At 41.9% G+C, this 17,657-nt stretch overlaps 1 pseudogene across 1 annotated transcript; it reads right to left on the bottom strand.

Moving 5' to 3' along the window:
- Positions 1 to 772: 772 nt before the first annotated feature.
- LOC110526289 lies at positions 773 to 16,151 on the bottom strand (annotated as a pseudogene). Its single transcript, XR_005052183.1, has 20 exons — positions 15,999 to 16,151; positions 15,304 to 15,418; positions 8,790 to 9,031; positions 8,414 to 8,554; positions 8,160 to 8,315; positions 7,919 to 8,063; positions 7,635 to 7,807; positions 7,398 to 7,526; positions 7,108 to 7,287; positions 6,096 to 6,236; positions 5,842 to 5,997; positions 5,601 to 5,745; positions 5,325 to 5,497; positions 5,105 to 5,215; positions 4,830 to 4,994; positions 2,214 to 2,458; positions 1,952 to 2,094; positions 1,624 to 1,848; positions 1,341 to 1,537; positions 773 to 1,209 (listed from the first exon to the last, which is right to left on the bottom strand). The product of XR_005052183.1 is annotated as a B-cadherin-like (transcript).
- Positions 16,152 to 17,657: the final 1,506 nt, after the last annotated feature.

Genomic DNA, 17,657 nt, shown 5'->3' with positions numbered 1-17,657 from the left:
GTATGTATTGCTATCTAGATCAAATAGGGAAGAGTCATTGTGCCGTGAGGTTTTGCGTTCTGTTTTTTGAAACCAGATTTGCTGTTTATTTGAGCAACATGAGATGGAACAGAGTTCCATGCAATAATGGCTCTATATAATTCTGTATCCTTTCTTGAATTTGTTCTGGATTTGGGGACTGTGAAAAGAACCCTGGTGGCATGTCTGATGGGGTACGTGTGTGTGTCAGAGCTGTGTGTAAGTTGACTACGCAAAACAACTTGGGATTTTCAACACATTCATGTTTCTTATAAAAAGAAGAAGCGATGCAGTCCGTCTCTCCTCAACTCTTAGCCAAGAGAGACTGGCATGGTATTTATATCAACCCTCTGATTACATTGAAGAGCAAGACACTGTAGCTTAGCTGTCTTTCCTTGCAGCTCTCGACCACGCAACCTGACAGTAATCAAGATTAGACAAAACTAGAGCCTGCATAACTTGGTTTTTGGAGTGTGGTGTCAAAAAAAAGCGGAGCATCTCTTTATTACAGACAGACCTCTCCCCATCTTTACAACCATATGTTTTGACCATGACAGTTTACAATCTAAGCGAACGCCAGATTCAGCTGAGGTCTAGAACAGCCCTTAGCCGCGGTATATTGGCCATATGCCACACCCCCTCAGGCCTTATTGCTTAACTACAGCTTGTACAATCTGTTCTGTGGGTATGAGGAAATGCCATCATTCATCGACCCAGACCTCTTCCAGTCAATCATCGCCATCTAGTACCTCAGCAGTGAATAAATGTTAGTTTTATTAAATAAATGACAACCCATCACATGTCCATCATTGTACTAAAGGGATATATCCTTTATACATAATTCACTCTTCAGAAGCAAGAAAGAAAAAACAATTTGATTATAATAAAAAATACCCAAACTTAGATGTTTATCAAACATTTTTAAAAGCAATTATTGAGCTTGTTAATTAATCTCAGTTAACAAAAAAATCCTAAGGCTGATTAGGCTTTCAGTAAAATAAATGTCATGCTTAAGGATAGTCTTTATAGGGAGAACCTAATGGGCTTGTTCTGAGCTAGTCTGGTGAGTCCCTTTCACCTGGTCATCCTCACCACCTCCCTCCTCGTCATAGTAGTAGATGACATCGTCCTCCTGAGGCTCCTTCTCACCACCTCTCTTCCGCAGGAACATGAGCAGCAGAAGAGACAACACTGGAGCACAACATAAACACAGGGCCTTAACACACTAGTACATCACTGTGTATTAACAATTACATATGTACGCGTCAAGGACAGCACTGACTAAACACTTTAGTGCCGGGTTAAACAAATGAACAACTTACATAGGAGTAGTAAGACTGCTAGAGGCCGAAGCCTGTTGCAGCTTCATCGGTGCACTGAACATCCGCTCCTTTGCAGTCACACACTGAGGCCTGGATGGTGCTGTCATGGTGCAGGCCCTGGTTGTCAGACACTCTCAGGACAACCATGTAATCTCCACTGTCCAACACAGTCTTCAGTGTCAGGATAATGCCCGTCTCTGAAATGGAAAACGGGTAACATTTAACAACGCAATTGTTTTAAAGGGGGGCAAGTACTGTAGTTCTGGGAAAAATCAATACATACTTGTGTCGTTCATTCTGGCAGTCCAGCTAGAATGGGACGACCCCTGAAGCTGTACGGTGTATGGAGCAGCAAAGCCCGTGCTGTCTTTATCAGTGACTGACAGCAGCTGTGGGGAGGACTCCTTGTTGCAGACCCTGATCACACTCTCGTCGATGGTTGGAGCATTATCATTCACATCCTCCAGCTCTATGATAAGGGTACCAGTGCCAGTTGCCGGGATTTCATCTGCATATCCAAATTAGAGCACTGTCACTCAGGGTCAAGTTTAGGGTGTGGTCATTTACAAAATTTTAAATATTAACATTAGAAAAAGGGAACATTTAAATACCGTTGTCGATGCCCAGAACAACAACAGAGTATTTGTTGTCTTGGACAAAAGTGGATTCTCTGTCCATGAGGCTCTTGACTTTGATCAGCCCAGTGTCTTTGTTGATATTTAGCCATCCAGCAGGATCATTGCGTATCTTGTATCTGTGTAGTAAATGTAAAAAAATAAGTAAGAGCATTGCTTACAACCTGTACAGTCGTCATTTGAAAAATGTTTTCCTCTTACAAAACATAAGAAATTGTAAATTAAGTTCTAATCTTACGTGACTTTCTGATTCCTTGCAGTGTCTGGGTCTGTGGCGGTGTACAGAACCAGGTCACTGTCAACAGGGAGGTCCTCAGGTTTCCTGATAATCTTCTCCACTGGGGTGAAGACTGGAGCTTCATTCACATCCTCCACATTCACTACAACAGTAGCAGTGGAGGTGGGCAGGCTGATTGCGAATGGGACTTCATTCTGCACAGTGACCAGCAGAGTGTACTTGTTCTTCTTCTCAAAGTCAAGCGGCTGTGTTGAAAGAAACAGAAAAGCCCATCAGCATAGGAATCCTTCAGACATAGAATCAGGATAATTGCGTTTATATCTACAAGCATACTCTCCCCCTACACATTTGGACAGCGTAGCCAAAACTTTATTTTGCTCTACACTCCATCATTTTAGATAAAATGTTTCATATGAAGCGACAGTACATACTGTAACGTTTATTTTAGGGTCTTTCCATAAATATGTTTTACCGTTTATAAAATGTAAGCACTTCATGTATCTAGTCCCCCCAATTGAAGGTGTCATAGGTGTAAGGACAAATTCACAGTGTATAAAACTTGTCAAATGTATAGTATTTGGTTTCATATTCCTATTTGGTAGTATTTCCTAGCACGCAATGACTACATCAAGCTTGCGACTACAAACTTGTTGGATGCATTTTCAGTGTGTTGGTTTTGTTTTGGATGATGTTGTGCCCAATAGAAATTAATGGTAAATGAGAATCACTTCTATTGTAAATAAAAATGTTTCTGAACAATTTTACATTAATGTGGATGCTACCATGATTACGGATAATCCTGAATGAATCGTGAATAATGATATGAGTGAGAAACATAAAGATCATACCCCCAAAACATTCTAACCTGACTCGGCATCCCCCTTTTCCTTTCTATTCTTTAACGTCTCACCATTACCAATAATAACAGGGGAGGTTATACTTTTTTTTGAGGGGGGTGTGAGGGGTATGATATCGAACTCTCACTCAACGTGATTCAAGATTTAGTCATGATTATCCACAATAATGGTACCATCCACATTAATGTAGAAGCGTTCTATTCTCATTTACAATAAAATAGACTCCCAAATGACAATACATTACTTACCATTCATTTCAATAGACCCTTTCAGGCGTCAGGCAGCCTAGTGGTTAGAGCGTTGGGCCAGTAACCAAAAGGTTGAATCCCTGAGCTGACAAGGTAAAAATCTGCTGTTCTGCACCTGAGCAAGGGAGTTTATTCACTGTTCCCCAGGCACCGAAGACATGAATGTTGATTAAGGCAGCCCTCCGCACCTCTCTGATTCAGAGGGGTTGGGTTAAATGCGGAAGACACATTTCTGTTGAATGCATTCAGTTGTACAACTGACTAGTATCCCCCTTTCCCTCTCTGTGTTTGCAAACATTTTTGCACAAGTGCGATGCGTGCAAATTGGTGGCAGAACAAGGGGGAGTTCTTATCGAACGACAGAAAAAGAAAAGCATCTCTACATGTTGCTTACGAGTGCAATTCACACTACTTTTGGATTATAATTGGACTCGTAGGAATTCCTGCTTAATATGTTTGTGTCATCATCGCAAATCAACTGCATTATACTTTTTTTTTTAAACACTTAAAACTTCAACCAGTAAAATGGCTCTTTGACTAGCTTTTGCTACAGTCTATATCAATAAGCGTTAGCATTCTAGCTAACAACTGCTGCATCCAAAATAGATAATTTTGCAAAGACCACAATCAAATATAACCTTAGCGACTGTCCAAGCAAGACAGTGTTTGTTTTTTTGGCTTGCCTGTTTTGCATGTTATTATAACATTAATACGTGTAACATATCAGTTTGGAAACAATGTTTTAAAAATGAACTGTTTCACTGCCAGACAAGGCTCCGCTGATAGACCCTAACAACGTTTTCACCGTTATAGCACAATTAACGTATTGTGTAGTGGCTTTGCTGGCATGCATCCCACATTTTTGTTTTGATTGCACCCCAAGATGTACATGCTAAAATTGCCACTAATTGTAAGCATATGAGAACCCTAAAACGTGATTTTGTTTAGAAGTAATAAAGTAATACATTTAAATATAGGCCAGGTTGAATTGGCGCAGGTGGCGATGACTTTCTTACTGCCGCCAAGAGTCGCGCGCAACTCAAGGGTCTATTGGGCACAACATAATCAGAAACAATGAAAGCAAAGTAGAGTCAAACTTGCGTATTAGGAATATGGGACCAAAGTACTAAACTTTTGACTAGTTTAATACACCATTAGTGAATTTGTCCAAATACTTACTACACCTTCAAAATGGGGGGGACAAGAAACATAAAGTACTTTCATTTCTAAACGTTAAAACAGATATGTATGAAAATACCCTCAAATAGAAAGGTCACGTTGTGTACTGTCGCTTCATAAAACATTGGATCCCAAGTCAAAAAATGCTATAGTATAGAGTAAAATTAAAACGTTTCAGCCTTACAGTTTCAGCCTTACGAAGGGGAGTGAAAGATAATTCCTTCAGGAAATCATTCCAGAGTAACAGCTAAAAAGCTACATTGACAGGCTGCTTTTCCGACGCCTCCAGATTAGCAGCTCAAATATATCTATAGGAGAGGATTTCAACATACCTTAGCTGTTGTAATGATGCCCTCTAGCTTGCTAGGGCCTGTGCTCCCACTGAAAAGGCCTTGAGTGTCCCCGTCAACTATCTTGTAGGTGGTGGAACAGGGAGAGGAGTGAGGATCATCTCCATCAGTCACATCCACTTTATTCTCTGGGACTGACACAGTGTACTGCAAAGGAAAGACGCATGATTATAAAGCAACAAAGAGAGGGCAATTCCATTGTGTTTTAAAACAGTTGTAAGGCTTCAATTTGAAATTGTCTTCAGAAATGTGCATACCGAAGGGTTGTCATTGCTGTCCGTTACTGTAATGATGGCTTTGCCAAAGCTGGTAAGGCCATTTCCCTCCATATCGGCAGCTTGGATTGCCAAAGTATATTTGGGAATTTTCTGAAACAAATTAAGTAGCAAATTAAGTCAGGGTCACAAATGTAACGCAAGTAGAATGTACACAATGAATAAATGATTGACAAGACTATTGATTTGAAAAGAGACCAACCTCTCTGTCCAACCCAGGTGCGTTAACCCGAATCCCTCCAGTCACAGGGTTGATGACAAACATGTTGGGGCTTGGTAGTGGAGGCTCCTGACTGAGAATGGTGTATCTGACATCAGAATTGGCAGAGTCCTCCTCATCAGCATCAGTGGCCGTTACCTGCATGACCTCATCACCTGAACAGAGTGAAAATACTTATAGCAAAATATAGCATAATTTTCCTTCAAAAACATCACATCATTAAGTATTGTAAATACTGAGTGTGTGTGAACAACATACCTGGTTTTGATGCTTCAGGAACTGTTCCCGTAAATGGATCTTGTGTAAATACAGGTTTGTTGTCATTCATATCGATGACTTTCACAATGATCTCCATGGGAACCTCAGCTATACCTGCACCCACTGCAACAGCATGGGCTAGGAGCTAGAGAGAAAAGTAACGGCAAACATTACTTTAAAACTAAATATAATCCGTTTTCAATTAAGTCAAGGGAAGAAAATTAGGATACGCAAACCGTACAATGTATTGGTCTTTTTTCTCCCTGTCCAAAGTCTGGGTCACATAGAGTATTCCAGAGTTTTTGTCCACAGTGAAGAGTCCCACAGGAGGTAGGTCTGCCCCAGTGCCAGTGATGCTGTACTGGATCTTCACCTCTTTATCATTGCTGGACTTGATCTAGTTTACAAGGATAATAGAATCCACGTCAATGACGAAATGTCCAACACTGATATTAGAGTAACGGAAAAACGCTCCTTAACCTACAAGACACTTACCTGCACCATATTCTTGGGGAACGGGCCTCGGGCATTCTCTGGGAAGTTGATGGGAGGAATGACCCAGTCCCTCTTCCTTCTTTTCAGACCTCCTGAAGACTTGGGGAAGTTCAGAACAGGTAGAGACAGACTTGCTCCAGGCTGTGGAATTGAAACAAACCATGAAATATCAAGTCTAGGGTTTTACAAGCACCAAAATACATACATGGAGCATTTTACAGAAACTGCCATCAAACATCATACCTTAACATTAACATTTTTAATTTTAAAACAAAGTTTCAATGACAGAATATTTCCAGCTATTTTGCAATGACCACAACCAAATATAACCTTAGCGACTGTTCAAGCAAGAATCAAAACATCATTGTCAAAACATCATTGTAAGCGTATGAGAACCCCAAAAAGTTATTTTGTATAGAAGTAATACAAATATAAATCTAGGCTATGAGGAATGGGCGCAGAAGGCGATGGCTTTCTCTGCCGCCAAGAGTCGCGTGCAACTGTGTGTGACGTCAGTGTGTCATGAACTGTAAAAGGGTCTATTGGTCACAACACAATCAGAAACAACAAAAACAAAGTAGAGTCAAACTTGATGTAGTCATTGCGTGCTAGGAATACGGGACTAAACTTTTGACTAGTTTAATACACCATTAGTGAATTTGTCCAAATACTTACTACACCTTCAAAATGGGGGGACTAGAAACATAAAGTACTTTCATTTCTAAACGTTAAAACAGATATGTATGAAAATACCATCAAATAAAAAGGTGACATTGTATACTGTCGCCTCATAAAACATAGGATCTCAAGTAAAAAAAACACAAGTATAGAGTCAAATTAAAACGTTTTAGCGTCACTGTCCAAATAAATACGAAGGGGAGTGAAAATTGCTTCCTCCAGGATACCATTCCAGAAAAGCAGCTAAAAAGCTACATTGACAGGCTGCTTTTGCTGTACCTCCAGTGTAGCAGCTCAAATATATCTACAGGAGAGGATTTGAACATGCTTTTACTGTCATAATGGTGCCCTCCAGCTTGCTAGGGCCTGTGCACACATTGAAAAGGCCTTGAGGGTCCCCGTCAACTATCTTGTAGGTGGTGGCCCAGGCAGAGGAGTGAGGCTCATCTCCATCAGTCACTGGCATTTTCACCACCAAGGCATCCACTTTATTCTCTGGGACTGACACGGTGTACTGCAAAGGAGAGACGCATGATTATAAAGCAACAAAGAGAGGGCAATTCCATTGCGTGTTAAAACAGTTGTAAGTCTTCAATTTTAAATTGTCTTCAGAAATGTGCTTACCGAAGGCGTCACAAACTGTGGCGCGTTGTCATTGCTGTCCGTTACTGTAATGATGGCTTTGCCAAAGCTGGTAAGGCCATTTCCCTCCGTATCGGCAGCTTGGATTGCCAAAGTATATTTGGTAAATTTCTGACAAATTAAGTAGAAAATTAAAATCAGAATCACAAGTGTAATGCATGTGGAATATACACAATGAATAAGTGATCGACAAGACTATTGATTTGAAAAGAGACCAACCTCTCTGTCCAACCCAGGTGCGTTAACCCGAATCCCTCCAGTCACAGGGTTGATGACAAACATGTTGGGGCTTGGTAGTGGAGGCTCCTGACTGAGAATGGTGTATCTGACATCAGAATTGGCAGAGCCCTCCTCATCAGTATCAGTGGCCGTTACCTGCATGACCTCATCACCTGAACAGAGTGAGGAAAAAAATCAAATCTGAATCGTCCTGGCATAATCTTCCTTAAAAAAAGAACATTGTTAAGCATCGTAAATACTGAGTGTGTGTGTGAACAACATACCTGGTTTTGATGCCTCATGAACTGTTCCCGTAAATGGATCTTGTGTAAATACAGGTTTGTTGTCATTCATATCGATGACTTTCACAATGATCTCCATGGGATCCTCAGCTATACCTGCACCCACTGCAACAGCATGGGCTAGGAGCTAGAGAGAAAAGTAACGGCAAACATTACTTTAAAACGATATATAATCAGTTTTCAATTAAGTCAAGGGAGGAAAATTAGGATACGCAAACCGTACAATGTATTGGTCTTTTTTCTCCCTGTCCAAAGGCTGGGTCACATAGAGTATTCCAGAGTTTTTGTCCACAGTGAAGAGTCCCACAGGAGGTAGGTCTGCCCCAGTGCCAGTGATGCTGTACTGGATCTTCACCTCTTTATCATTGCTGGACTTGATCTGGTTTACAAGGATAATAGAATCCACGTCAATGACGAAATGTCCAACGCTGATATTAGAGTAACGGAAAAACGCTCCTTAACCTACAAGACACTTACCTGCACCATATTCTTGGGGAACGGGCCTCGGGCATTCTCTGGGAAGTTGATGGGAGGAATGACCCAGTCCCTCTTCCTTCTTTTCAGACCTCCTGAAGACTTAGGGAAGTTCAGAACAGGTAGAGACAGACTTGCTCCTGGCTGTGGAATTGAAACAAAAACCATCAAATATCAAGTCCATGGTTTTACAAGCACCAAAATACATAGAGCATTTTACAGAAACTGCCATCAAACTTCAATTAACCTGAAAAAAAAAATCTGTTTCAATTACAGAATATTTCCAGCTATACATGTCATTGAAACCCTTCCAGAGATGCAGTTGCCCATCTATCCACTAGAGGACACCATATTCTCATTAATTTAACCAGTCATATACCTTGGGCTGGGTGGTCATCTCATGGTGATTGTGGTGGTGGCCATGTCTGGCCTCATGCAGCACTCTGACTGGAACCGTGAACTTCTTGCCCTTGGAATGGGTAGAGACATAGAACTCCTTATGTCCATTATGCAGAGTCAGCCCCCTCTTCAGTTTCAGCGTCCCGTCGCCATCTACTTTGAAGCGTGAATCCTCGGAGTGAAAGAGAAAGCTGGTACGGATGGTGCAGTCATCAAAAACCACTGCAAGGTCAAAGAGAAAGGTGGTCAGAGGATATCATTTTAAAAATAATATCGCAACCATAATACAAGTGGGCCTAAAAAGTAACCATTGAAAGCAATTCAACAACAGGAGCAGATTTAAAGTACTGTTGCATTCATTTCAAATTCATAACAGGAGCCATATTCCATCAGTGCCTTCTTGAGAGAAACTGATAAGAGCCACCACAGACTCTCTCAGTAAATGTATAAATGGAATACTGGTCATAGTAACGAAGCAGCAAAATGGCCTCCTAAAACACTTAGGCCTAGTCGCCTCATGATCGCAGCTCTGATCTGCTGCAAAGACATTATGCAGGGCTTATTATTTGCACAATGTAAAAACCCACAACATGTCAGACTTGCAAAGGAGTAAATTGACCCATATCCTCATGTAACTATTAACATGACATGTATAACTAGTACTGTGCAACTTAGAACAATATACAATGTACTAGGTGGAGATTAAGCTGTCATGGTATACAAGTAGTCTACTAGAATCATCCTGTGTGGACAGAGAGCAGAGTTGACTTGCCCAGCCCTGGGTTGAGACTCAAGGACAGGCAGGCAGCAACATCTGGTTTCACATGACTACTATAAACATTCTGAGGCATAGACCTAGCTCTACAAAGAGATCTGAATGTATCATTATGCTCCTATTAGCTTACAAAAGAAGTTGATTGAGTATTTTTATTTTTTTAAACAAATCAATACACCTCTTTCCAGCCTAATGAACTGGCTAAATGTTATGCAGAAATTGTGCAATGACACACAAAACAAGAAATGTGTGGTTGAGAAAGATATGGAAGTGTGGTTTTCAGAAGTAAAACTGAACTGGATGAATGCCACAGTACCCACTTCTGCTTTCTGCTCATTCTATTGATACAGTGGCTTGCTAAAGTATTCACCCCCTTGGCATTTTTCCTATTTTGCCACCTTACAACATGGAATTAAAATGTTTTTTTAGGGGGTTTGATTTACACAACATGCCTACCGCTTTCAAAATGCTAAATATTTTTTTTTGTAAAACAAAGAAGAAATGAGACAAAAAAAAACAGAACTTGTTCAAATCAAATCAATCAAATCAAATTTTATTTGTCACATACACATGGTTAGCAGATGTTAATGCGAGTGTAACGAAATGCTTGTGCTTCTAGTTCCGACAATGCAGTAATAATCAACAAGTAATCTAGCTAACAATTCCAAAACTACTACCTTATAGACACAAGTGTAAGGGGATAAAGAATATGTACATAAAGATATATGAATGACAGAGCGGCATAGGCAAGATACAGTAGATGGTATTGAGTGCAGTATATACATATGAGATGAGTATGTAAACAAAGTGGCATAGTTAAAGTGGCTAGTGATACATGTATTACATAAAGATGCAGTAGATGATATAGAGTACAGTATATACATATACATATGAGATGAATAATGTAGGGTATGTAAACATTATATTAGGTAGCATTGTTTAAAGTGGCTAGTGATATATTTTACATCATTTCCCAAGTGGCTGGAGTTGAGTCAGTGTTTTGGCAGCAGCCACTCAATATTAGTGGTGGCTGTTTAACAGTCTGATGGCCTTGAGATAGAAGCTGTTTTTCAGTCTCTCGGTCCCAGCTTTGATGCACCTGTACTGACCTCGCCTTCTGGATAATAGTGGGGTGAACAGGCAGTGGCTCGGGTGGTTGTTGTCCTTGATGATCTTTATGACCTTCCTGTGACATCGGGTGGTGTAATTGTCCTGGAGGGCAGGTAGTTTGCCCCCGGTGATGCGTTGTGCAGACCTCACTACCCTCTGGAGAGCCTTACGTTTGTGGGCGGAGCAGTTGCCGTACCAGGCGGTGATACAGCCCGACAGGATGCTCTCGATTGTGCATCTGTAGAAGTTTGTGAGTGCTTTTGGTGACAAGCCGAATTTCTTCAGCCTCCTGAGGTTGAAGAGGCGCTGCTGCGCCTTCTTCACGATGCTGTCTGTGTGGGTGGACCAATTAAGTTTGTCTGTGATGTGTACGCCGAGGAACTTAAAACTTACTACCCTCTCCACTACTGTTCCATCGATGTGGATAGTGGGGTGTTCCCTCTGCTGTTTCCTGAAGTCCACAATCATCTCCTTAGTTTTGTTGACGTTGAGTGTGAGGTTATTTTCCTGACACCACACTCCGAGGGCCCTCACCTCCTCCCTGTAGGCCGTCTCGTCGTTGTTGGTAATCAAGCCTACCACTGTTGTGTCGTCCGCAAACTTGATGATTGAGTTGGAGGCGTGCGTGGCAACACAGTCGTGGGTGAACAGGGAGTACAGGAGAGGGCTCAGAACGCACCCTTGTGGGGCCCCAGTGTTGAGGATCAGCGGGGTGGAAATGTTGTTGCCTACCCTCACCTCCTGGGGGCGGCCCGTCAGGAAGTCCAGTACCCAGTTGCACAGGGCGGGTCGAGACCCAGGGTCTCGAGCTTGATGATGAGCTTGGAGGGCACTATGGTGTTAAATGCAGAGCTGTAGTCGATGAACAGCATTCTCACATAGGTATTCCTCTTGTCCAGATGGGTTAGGGCAGTGTGCAGTGTGGTTGAGATTGCATCGTCTGTGGACCTATTTGGGCGGTAAGCAAATTGGAGTGGGTCTAGGGTGTCAGGTAGGGTGGAGGTGATATGGTCCTTGACTAGTCTCTCAAAGCACTTCATGATGACGGAGTGAGTGCTACGGGGCGGTAGTCGTTTAGCTCAGTTACCTTAGCTTTCTTGGGAACAGGAACAATGGTGGCCCTCTTGAAGCATGTGGGAACAACAGACTGGGATAGGGATTGATTGAATATGTCCGTAAACACACCAGCCAGCTGGTCTGCGCATGCTCTGAGGGCGCGGCTGGGGATGCCGTTTGGGCCTGCAGCCTTGCGAGGGTTGACACGTTTAAACGTTTTCCTCACGTCGGCTGCAGTGTAGGAGAGTCCGCATGTTTTAGTTGCGGGCCGTGTCAGTGGCACAATCAGGTGAACAGAAGGACTTGAGTACCTGTATGTTGTTATGATCACACCACGTCACGTTAACCATGAAGCATACGCCCCCGCCCCTCTTCTTACCAGAAATATGTTTGTTTCTGTCTGTGCGATGCGTGGAGAAACCAGCTGGCTGCACCGACTCCGATAGCATCTCTCCAGTGAGCCATGTTTCCGTGAAGCGAAAAACGTTACAGTCTCTGATGTCCCTCTGGAATGCTACCCTTGCTCGGATTTCATCAACCTTGTTGTCAAGAGACTGGACATTGGCGAGAAGAATGCTAGGGAGTGGTGCACGATGTGCCCGTCTCCGGAGTCTGACCAGAAGACCGCTCTGGTTCTTCTCGACTGTATGTAATGAAACCCAAGATGACCTGGGGTACCAATGTAAGAAATAACACGTAAAAAAACAAAAAACTGCTAAGTTTCCTAGGAACGCGAAGCGAGGCGGCCATCTCTGTCGGCGCCGGAAGTTAGCGTGCATAACTATTCACCCCCCCCCCAAAGTCATTACTTTGTCGAGCCACCTTTTGCAGCAATTACAGCTGCAAGTGTCTTGGGGTATGTCTCTATAAGCTTGGCACATCTAGCCACTGGGATTTTTGCCCATTATTCAAGGCAAAACTGCTCCAGCTCCTTCAAGTTGGATGGGTTCCACTGGTGTACAGCAATCTTTAAGTCATACCACAAATTTTCAATTGGATTTAGGTCTGGGCTTTGACTGGCCATTCCAAGATATTTAAAGGTTTAAAACCACTCAAGTGTTTCTTTAGCAGTATGCTTAGGGTCATTGTCCTGCTGGAAGGTGAATCGCCATCCCAGTCTCAAATCTCTGGAAGACTGAAACAGGTTTCCCTCAAGAATTTCCCTGTATTTAGCGCCATCCGTCATTCTTTCAATTATGACCAGTTTCCCAGTCCCTGCCGATGATAAACATCCCCACAGCATGAGGCTGCCACCACCATGCTTCACTGTGGAGATGGTGTTCTTGGGGTGATGAGAGATGTTGGGTTTGCACCAGACATAGCGTTCTCCTTGATGGCCAAAAAGCTCAATTTTAGTCTCATCTGACCAGAGTACCTTCTTCCATATGTTTGGGGAGCCTCCCCCATGCCTTTTGGCGAACACTAAATGTGTTCGCTTATTTTTTTCTTTAAGCAATGGCTTGTTTCTGGTCACTCTTCCGTAAAGCCCAGCTCTGTGGAGTGCACGGCTTGAAGTAGCCCTATGGACAGATACTCAAATCTCCACTGTGGAGCTTTGCAGCTCCTTCAGGGTTATCTTTGGTCTCTTTGTTGCCTCTGATTAATGTCCTACTTGCCTGGTCTGTGAGTTCTGGTGGGCGGCCCTCTCTTGGCAGATTTGTTGTGGTGCCATTTTTTTTAAATCATGGATTTAATGGTGTTCCTTGGGATGTTCAAAGTTTCTGATTTTTTTTTCAAAACCCAACCCTGATCTGTACTTTGTCCCAGACCTGTTTGGAGAGCTCCTTGGTCTTCATGGTGCCACTTGCTTGGTGGTGCTCCTTGCTTATTGGACCCAGGTGGACTTTAAATAATTATGTGACTTCTGAAGGTAATTGGTTGCACCATATCTTATTTAGGGGCTTCATAGCAAGGGGAGGGGGGGGGGGGGGGATACATATGCACGCACCACTTTTCATTTATATATTTTTTTTCCTTCAATTTTTTTAAACAAGTAATTTTCACCAATTTGGACTATTTTGCATATGTCCATTACATGAAATCCAAATAAAAATCAATTTAAATTAAAGGTTGTCATGCAATATAAGAAAAATGCCAAGGGGACGAATACTTTTGCAAGGCACTGTAGTTAGGTACTAGAGAATCAGGTAGGTAGAGGTACAGCGACTACCACTCTTTTGGCAAGATGGTGGTTGTCACCAAAGTTTTGAACAAATTAAAGAAAGATGTAGGTGGTAAAGCTGAAGTCCAGAGCAACAAATAATCAGGCCCCCTGTCACAAACACATTTGTTTTACAACTGGCTGTCTCGTTGTTGTTGCTAAATCAGGCCTAACACTGTTGTGTCGTCTGCAAACTTGATTGATTGAGTTGGAGATGTGCATGGCCACACAGTCATGGGTGAACAGGAAGTTCAGGAGGGGGATAAATGTAGATTACAGTGACTCATAGGCGACGTTGTTGCCGGTGATGTCTGGTGAGGACCTGCCTTACAACAGGCCTAGAAGCCCTCAGTCCAGTCTCTCTCAACCTATTGCGGACAGTCTGAGCACTGATGGAGGGATTGTGCGTTCCTGGTGTAACTCAGACAGTTGTTCTTGCCATCCTGTACCTGTCCTGTAGGTGTGATGTTTGGATGTACCGATCCTGTGCAGGTGTTGTTTCACGTGGTCTGCCATTGTGAGGACGATCAGCTGCCCCGTCCTGTCTCCCTGTAGCGCTGTCTTAGGCGTCTCACTGTACGGACATTGCAATTTATTGCCCTGGCCACATCTTCAGTCATCCTTGCAGCATGCCTAAGGCACATTCACGCAGATGAGCAGGGATCCTGATCATCTTTCTTTTGGTGTTTTACAGAGTCAGTAGAAAGGCCTCTTTAGTGTCCTAAGTTTTTATAATTGTGACCTTAATTGCCTACCATCTGTAAGCGTCTTAATAACCGTTCCACAGGTGCATGTTTATTAATTATTTATGGTTCATTGAACAAGCATGGGAAACAGTGTTTAAACCCTTTACAATGAAGATCTGTGAAGTTATTTGGATTTTTATGAATTATCTTTGAAAGACAGGTTCCTGAAAAAGGGACGTTTCTTTTTTTTGCTGAGTTTATATGTTTGATTTCTACGACATTCTAAAAAGGTTTGTATCGTTCACAACTAAGTTACCAAATAACTCTAAATCTAGCGTATAGGACTGGTTTCAAATGATCACTTTTATGCCTAACATAGCCAATTCATATGCGACAATCGGTCCAGAATGGGAAAAGTATCCTTTCTATTTTATTCAGCTGAGCTCAATTACACTCACCAGTTTATTAGGTAAATCTAGCACCAGGTCAGACCCCCTTTTCTTCCAGAACAGCATGAATTATTAGGGGGAATTTTTTGTTGAAGGTTCAAATAGATATTTCCCAGTCGGAGCTCGTTTTTTTCCCCAAGTTTTGAACACACTGAAGTCTGAGATTTCCGAGTTCCCAGTTGTTTTGAACGCGATGTTAGCACAAGACAGGGCAAAAATGTATGACAGTTAGGAAGCTACCATTAGTTAGTTCTTACCTTTTCCAAGACTCCGGCCACTTCGTAAGTGATTTCTTTCCACTTTGAAAATGTACATTTCTGAATTGAAACCTGGAAGACATTTTGACTCCTCCGACAACCCTGGTTTGAACGCCTTACAAAAGGAAAAAAGAAAATAAACAGTTTTATTATTTATAATCAACTGCACAAGGTCATAAAATAAATATTCACCAGATTTCCATAGAAATGCAATTATACTATCACAATGACCATATTACAGGCACATATTTCCCTCAGATTACACAGACCCACAAAGAATTCTAAAACAAATCCAATTGTGATAAACTCCCATATCTATTGGGTGAAATACCAGTGTGCCATCACAGCAGCAATATTTGTGACCTGTTGCCACAAGAAAAGGGCAACCAGTGAAGAACACCAATGTAAATACAACCTTTATTTATTTATTTTCCCATTTGTACTTTAACTATTTGCAAATCATTACAACATTGTATATAGACATAATAATTTGGAACTTGTAAGTGTAATGTTAACAGTTAATTTTTTATTGTTTATTTAAACTTTTGTTTAGTATCTATTTCACTTGCTTTGGCAATGTAAACATATGTTTCCCATGCCAATAAAGCCCCTTAAATTGAAATTGAACTGTATTCCCAGGTAAATGGCATAGCCTACATTGTGTTACTTTTAAAGTAGAATTAAAAAACTCTTACCTGGAGAAATAATATTAATACACCCAGCTCCACAAACCAAAATGCCCCCATTTGTTTTCAATAATTTCTGGACAGTCGTTCCACCAAGAGGTAAAAAGTAATCAGTTTACGAGTAGAGGGGAAACGTCTCTCTCGTTCAAATCTATTCTTTCTGGGTTGTCGCTTAAATAAGAAAAATGAGCTTCAGGAGGTAGTGATGTATGCAGGCAGGAGACCTCGCCCACCCGCTCGCTCTAAATTTGGGCATGGAAGAAAAACGGCTCCTTATACCCGCACCTATGAAACACAGGTAAATTGTCATAATCCAGAAACCCACAGCAGGGTCCTATGTGCCAAATTATTACACAATAATGTGAGAATTCCAATCGTGAGGAAAAGCACTGATGAGGAAGAATGGGTTCAGGATCAAACACGGTGTCAGTCATTCCATTTCATGATCAAAGTCGTTTAAAATAAAACACAGTCAGCAACACTGACAATAATTTGTCAAAAGACTGCATGATCCTAAAGCATGTTCAGTTGGGGAATGAGACTGGGACACTTTATTAAAAACAACCCAAATTCAAAAAAACATCATAGTACTTGAATAATATCTCACTTTTACTCCTCAACGCTCATGCTGCTGTACTGTAGTTTATTTGGCTGCCCTACACAACTAAACATAATCATAATGAGTAGCTTAAACATCTCCAGTCAGCAGAACATATCAGTAATAAAATGGTGTATTGTAGATGGGCTTTACCACCTGAGGTTTTCTGTGGATCCGATTGGCTACAAATACCGGTAAAATTGCATCAGTAAGTCCTCCATCCATCCTCTTTATCACATCTCCATCATCCTCACCTCAGACATGGTGGCAGAACAACATTACAGACCCAGCAGCCTTGTGAAGCAATGGTTGAATGACGTGAGTTGACTCATAAGTCTATGGTGTCACCTTGTAGAACTAAATGCGTCCTATAGACCTAGTCTTCGGTAGTAAGTAACCTATATAATATCAATCAAATTATTAAGATATGGAGAGACCCGGCCTGTTGGAGAAAATAAAGTGCTTGAGGGTTCCAAAGAGAAGGGAAACTATGACATGCAAGATATTTCTTTATCCATCCAGTCAGTGACCTTAGAGTACAGAGAATATTGTGGATCATGAGTTTCAAATGTAATCAGTTCATGACCCACATCCAAACATTACTTCCTTCACTTTAAAGGCTTTGATCTACAATATTGGTATGCATTGCTAGCCAGGATAATCATAACCTCCAAAGTAGTTTTTGTCACACCCTGATCTGTTTCACCTGTCTTTGTGTTTGTCTCCACCCCCCACCAGGTGTCTTTCATCTCCCCCATTAGACCCTGTGTATTTATACCGGAGTTCTGTTTGTCTGTTGCCAGTTTGTTTTGTTCACCAAGCCTAACAGCTTTTTCCCCCTTGCTCCGGTCTGTTTCTAGTTTTCATGGTTTTGACCATTCTGCCTGCTCTGACCCTGCCTGCCGTCCTGTACCTTGTCCCACCACACTGGATTATTGACCTCTGCCTGCCCTGACCCAGAGACTGCCTGCCGTTCTGTACCTTTTGGACTCTGATCTGGATTACTGACCTTTGCCTGCCCTTGACCTGTTGTTTTGCCTGCCCCCTGTTCTAGTAATAAACATTTGTTA

The sequence above is a fragment of the Oncorhynchus mykiss genome, chromosome 6 (assembly GCF_013265735.2).
Source record: "Oncorhynchus mykiss isolate Arlee chromosome 6, USDA_OmykA_1.1, whole genome shotgun sequence".
Classification (NCBI taxonomy): Eukaryota; Metazoa; Chordata; class Actinopteri; order Salmoniformes; family Salmonidae; genus Oncorhynchus; species Oncorhynchus mykiss.
This window is presented reverse-complemented; position numbering and strand designations above follow the sequence as displayed.